Source organism: Eufriesea mexicana, unplaced genomic scaffold (assembly GCF_001483705.2).
Source record: "Eufriesea mexicana isolate 0111107269 unplaced genomic scaffold, ASM148370v2 scaffold1447, whole genome shotgun sequence".
In the NCBI taxonomy this organism is placed as follows: domain Eukaryota; kingdom Metazoa; phylum Arthropoda; class Insecta; order Hymenoptera; family Apidae; genus Eufriesea; species Eufriesea mexicana.
Window position 1 is genome coordinate 958,978 of NW_016909550.1, and position 6,062 is coordinate 965,039.

A 6,062-nucleotide genomic window follows, 5' to 3' on the forward strand; every position below is an offset into this window, starting at 1 on the left:
CTACTTAAATGCTAGACAATCTTCTTGAGTGGTCAATTTTTTTGCTTATTTTTATAATCAAATCTGTCCAATACCTAAAATAAGTTGAACAATTTTATATTAAGCTTTGTTTTTTTTTTTGTTTTTTTTTGTTTTTTTTTTTTTTTTTTTTTTTTTTTTTTTTTTTTTTTTAATTAGTTTTAGACGGATTTTCTAACATTTTAGTAAGTAGGTATTAAAAGAGGTGCTTTTAGTTAATCATGTTTTAGATTGACGCAGCTTGACTGGTGGGTCATTTCGCGGTAAAGACCACACGAATGAACAATTTAAGAAACCAGCTGCCATGCATATTACGCTTATTTCTTTTCTTAGGGGTCAAATTACCTCTAGCATTTGTAGGATACAAAAAGATTACATTACAACATAAATTTACGATTGTATAAATCGCTTCTGCAAGACTGTTATCTTGTTGTTTATGTGTAGTTATCATCTGAATCAATCACTTTTGTATAAAGACAAAAAAAAAAAATTAGACTTCCGAGTCACGCGATAATAAAATATTGGCATATTTATAGCCTATTTTCATGTTTAAGCATATTTGTTATTATGCTTATGATTCTTTATAAATATCATACTTATCACATTTATCATAATTATCATAAGCATTAAAAAATTTGACCACATCAAGTAATGAATTGTCAATAGAGAGATATAACTGAATAAAACATTTGTAAATGTTAATTGCGAAGGTCTCCGAGTCAATGGCCAAAGTAAGTTAAGAATCTGTAATAAAATCCAAAGTTGTGGCAAGTTGATAAAGCACAGTGTTATGTAATATGTTTAGTCTTGTAAAAAACATCGTGCCACATCGTTGCTAAATAATATCTTTTGTATGGCATAAATTTCAATGGGTCTAAATCTAATGTCATTTTTGGGATTGTTTAAGATACATAAAACATTGACCTAAACAAAAGCCGATCAAGAATTTTTCACGTGACTAGGGAAGACTTGAAATGAATCATATAATTAGGAGTTGTTTATAACAGTAAGTAGAATGAAATATGATTTGACATCATTGAATTTTAATTATGTAAAAGTGTAGTATATTACACTTAAACGATTTTATATTATCAATCTAAAATTCAAAGTATATACGTTTTATTCTCTTTGTTTTAGTTGCACTGACATTATTCTTTGCATGTAGAACGAGAATTATCGCGTAGCTTGAACTGCGGTAGTACTTTATTCATATCAATTACACGTAACATTTCGCCGAAGGTAAACAAATACCTTTTATCTGGTGTTTAAAGTATGAAACATTATCTCTTCTGGCAAAACAAGTACTTTTAAGTGGAATCTATATGGAATCAGACACGGGCAGATAATGAAGCCCCCATCAATACAAGGAATAATTCGAATAAGAATAGGATAGGAGTAATTCAATAAATGCAAAATAAATCAGAAATATAATGTGAAATTATTAGGATAAGCTACGTTTTATTTGTTGTATAACGCAAATTTTAAGGTCCTCAAGTTTTTATTTGAAGAAATTCTTCATTCACGATTCATGTGCAAATGGATTATATTTAAATGGAACAATAATTGTAATGTGACACAATAATTGTATTAAGAGCCTTGCAAGCAACTACAATGTAGAGGTAATAGATAGGGTAATGAAGTGTACAAATATGTATTGACACAGTGCCCCAATTGTTTATTATACATTGTTAGAATCATTAATACACTAGAAAAACTTTTGATGATCTTTATTAACCTGAATATAATTCAAGCAATTTGTTAAAATTATCATTTAATTTTATTCAACAGTACAGTATTAATAATAATTAAAAGTCATATCACTACATGATTGAGCAAAGCAAGAAATTGTGAAACTTGTTGAAAGTTTTTAATAAATATTCAAATGAAGTTCTACAAATTTTGTTCAATGTAGGAGCCAATTCATAAATAGACAATAAATACAGAAATTGTAGTAAAATATTTGGTAGTTTAATAGAGATATTAGAGCACAAAATAGGAGAAAAATCATTTAAAATATATTATGAATATTGGCATTACAATTTGGAAAGTAGCATAAATTGGCACCAAAGATTTGTAGAACTTTGTGCATTAATGATTCTAATTCTAGATTTACAAGTAATACAATGTTAATATTATCTCGGAAAGTATAAAAAGGACCTTAATCCATCAATAATATTTATTCTAGTTATAAATTTAAGTCTATAACGTAGGGTATCACTTACAGTTATAACGTTTAATACCTAGTTTCTGACTTTGGACAGATTAGGTAACTTGTTAAATATGATTTGAACATGACTAAAGATTGAAGTGTAATCTTTGAATGTTCACAACTACAGTTCAGTGTTTAAAACAGTTCCAACCAATTGAAGGCAGCAGATAAACACATACGAATAATAAAATCGGTATTCAAAGTGAAAAATAAATTGCAACTACCGATTGACGACAAAATTTATTGTTCGGAAAAATATGAAAGAACCAAAATGTGGAACGTGAAAAGCTTACACATTACTAAATTACGAATCAATTTGAATCGTAATGAGGCTGTACGAATCTATTAGATTTAAGTCAACCTAAGTGCTGCAAAAGTTGCAGTGTAAATATGAGCCTGATCAAGAACCAGCCCCTGTTTGTAAATATACCTCAGTAAATTATCCGGACATCACTATCCCATTTAGTAAATAATGCTCGGTGGGCAATAGGTGGAATGCTTACAAAGATTTTTGTAATTTTTATTTTAACAAAGTGAATTAAGATATTAATTATACATCGTTTACTGATCTTTTAAATCTGATAATAACAAATTGCCTTGAAAAGAAAAAAAAATGTCGATTGAATGTTCAGTTTTGATAACTTGCATAGACCTACACCTAGCACGTTGTAAACTTGTACCTAATGCATTAAAAAGAATCGCAGGCAATATAAAAAAAAAAAAAAAAGAAGAATTTTCAAAGAAACGGGTTTATGAAATGAACTTTACTTAGTGTGTAATAAAATAGCGGCGTCTATTCATAAAGCAGAAGAATTTACTTCGTACCATGAGGCCCATTTTAAAATAAGGCAAATAATTTATATTTGTATACCTATATTGTATATACATATATATCATGTATGTGTATATGTATAAATATATGTGCGTATATATATTCTACGTATACATATACATATGTGCGTATGTGTGTGCGCGCGCGTGTATATATACATATACAGGGTGTCTCATTTTGATCTTTGAAGATAAATGACTCGAAAAATACAAGAGATATGAAAAAGCGGTTTAGGCAAAAGTTGTATGATTTCGAGTGGAACAGATTATGCTATCATATATTTGATCTTGCAATGATCTTGGAAAAGGTTATAAAGGTCAACTTGTAATTTTTAAATTAGAACCTATATTTTTTAATTATAATTATAAATGTAATTTTTGCATAAGTCATTCCAGATATATGAATTGTCAAACTTGAGTTGTTGCTGGCATTAGCATTATTTTAATGTATATCGGTGACAGGTGACACGGGGTAGAATTTTATACATTATAGTGACCCTAAAAAGATCCGATTAAAAGCACGGTACTGATAAATATCTCAGACTAATAAGCATTCAAACTCTCGACCGCTTGTTTCGATACATGGATTAATTTGCCTTTTAAAAGAGTCCTTTATTTCTTTTTCTATGTTGCTGTGATAAATTTCGAAACGGCAACGTCAACATTAAGAGTTTATATCTTGAAAATGGGTTATACAAAAAAATTACATATGTAGTGTGCTGAAAACATTTTCACTAGAGCTACAATAACATGTAATGAAAAATGTAGGTTCTGATTTAAAAATTCTAAGTTGAATTTTGTAATAAAATAAAATGTTCAAGATGAAATTGCAAGGTGAAATAAACGGGTAATCTCTTCCTCTTAAAATCCTACAACTTTTGTCTAAATCATTTTTTCATATGTTTCATATTTTTCAAGATATTTACTCTGAGAGATTAAAATAGGATACATTCTGTATGTACATATGTATGTATGTATGTATGTATGTATGTATGTTTGTATGTATGTATGTATGCATGCATGTATGTATGTATGTATGTGTGTGTGTGTGTATGTGTGTGTGCTAGTACGTGCGCGCAAGTGCATACATACGTATATAAGTACATACATATGTACATACATACGTACATACATGTATATACATGAAGATGAATTGTATCGCAATTGTTAACAAATACCGTTAAAAAGAGTACACGTGAATTATACAGCAATTCCAGGAGTAAGATGACTATAAATGTCCCCTTGTATTTCGAAGAGCTTTACAGGTTACATTGTAATTAATTGTATTTGCAAGTGGTCGATTTTCGTAATTAATTAATAAGCTATCTGATCTTTAAAAAAAGATGTCTGTTATTCCCAAAAAGTCGTAATCGTCAGTGTTTTTAAGTGGCGTTCATCGATAATCTTAATAAAGTTTAAGCAAATATTATTTACGATTAAGCCAATCGATTTCGATGAATTATGAATTATTGATACAATTGAATGTTTATTAAATCATTTTACAGTATTAATATTAATTCATTATCAATTCCACTGTAACACTATATCTGCACAAAATTATATAGATAAATTATGATCTTTTACTTTAGCGTTTGTAAGTGTCACGCAAAGCGCCACCAAAGACCTTGACGTTGCAATATTATCATTTTCAACAAATTCTATTTAAGTTTACGATAAAGGGAAAATGTATAATTGAAATTAGCACGATATTTCGATGTTAAACGGATATTGGTCAACTTCCAGGAAATGCAAATAACTGAACATACGATACGGTCTTAGAAAACTAGAAAGTAACATATAAATATGATGGTGAATAAAAATGTTAGTACACACGATATTTCATTACATATTTATCTATAAATAATATACAGCGTTATTAAGGAGATAATACCTATTATGTTCCTTTAAATTAATCGTAAGCCGTGAATATTAAATAGCTGTACAGTTTTTAAGAGTAAAAGAATGTACATTGAGAGTAATTTGTGTAAAAATGAAAATATTATACATTCTTACAGTTTTACTGTAAATTGATAAATTATATCGTTTAGTACTTTGTATGTAATTTTTCTTATTGCTTTTTCAAACCATGGGGCATTGAAATTATCGATTTTACACGCGATTTTTCTAAACGTGCGTTTATTATAAATCTAACAAGATTTAAACTGGAGGATTATGAAAGATTTTATAACATATCATATTATTACATTGAAAATAATGGTTTTAAAAATTTAACTTTAACTCATATTTCAGAAATCTCATACTTGGTTATATTTTTCCGATATTTAACAATTTATATAATTCTTCAAGCTCGAGTTTATGCTCTATTCAGACTTACATTAAGAAATATTTTCGATTTGTTCGCAGTTGTTTGCAATTCTATTAAAAATTCTAACATAATTAAGAATTTTTCGAATTGCTAGAAGATGTAATTTATTTTTTGGTCTTTCTTTAGCACTGTTTCTTTAGAATATGATTTCAAATATTTTGTTTATGATACTGAAAATTTTCCTTTCTCTCTATTGCAATCATAATTAATTAAAGACAATCATATCGTAGAACATTTGTCCCATTGTTCCTGATCAGCAAAATTATATGATTTCGCTTTTTTTGATTATGAAACAGCAGGTTCATAACCATTTTTAATGCTAACTAAAACTTTTCTTCTTTATAAGACATGACATATTTTAACGTTATATTTTTTTTTAACAGTTATTTAACATTCACGGCTTGTATATTTAATTTGTGGGGGCAATAATTGGAAGATTTCATAAATAATTGCAATTTTCTCCGCAATTGCACGAAAGTTTTATAACATTAATATTGCTCGTGTCGATACTTTTGTTCATCATTGCATATGTACATGGAAAAATATATTTACATAGACAAAAGGAAGAAAAGAGAATCAATAGTTTCATATAACACGCGAAAAGTTCAACAATATTTTTGCAATGCTTTTGTTTGCTTTTCTATGAAGTTTCAACCACTAGCCGTTACTTTTTACCCC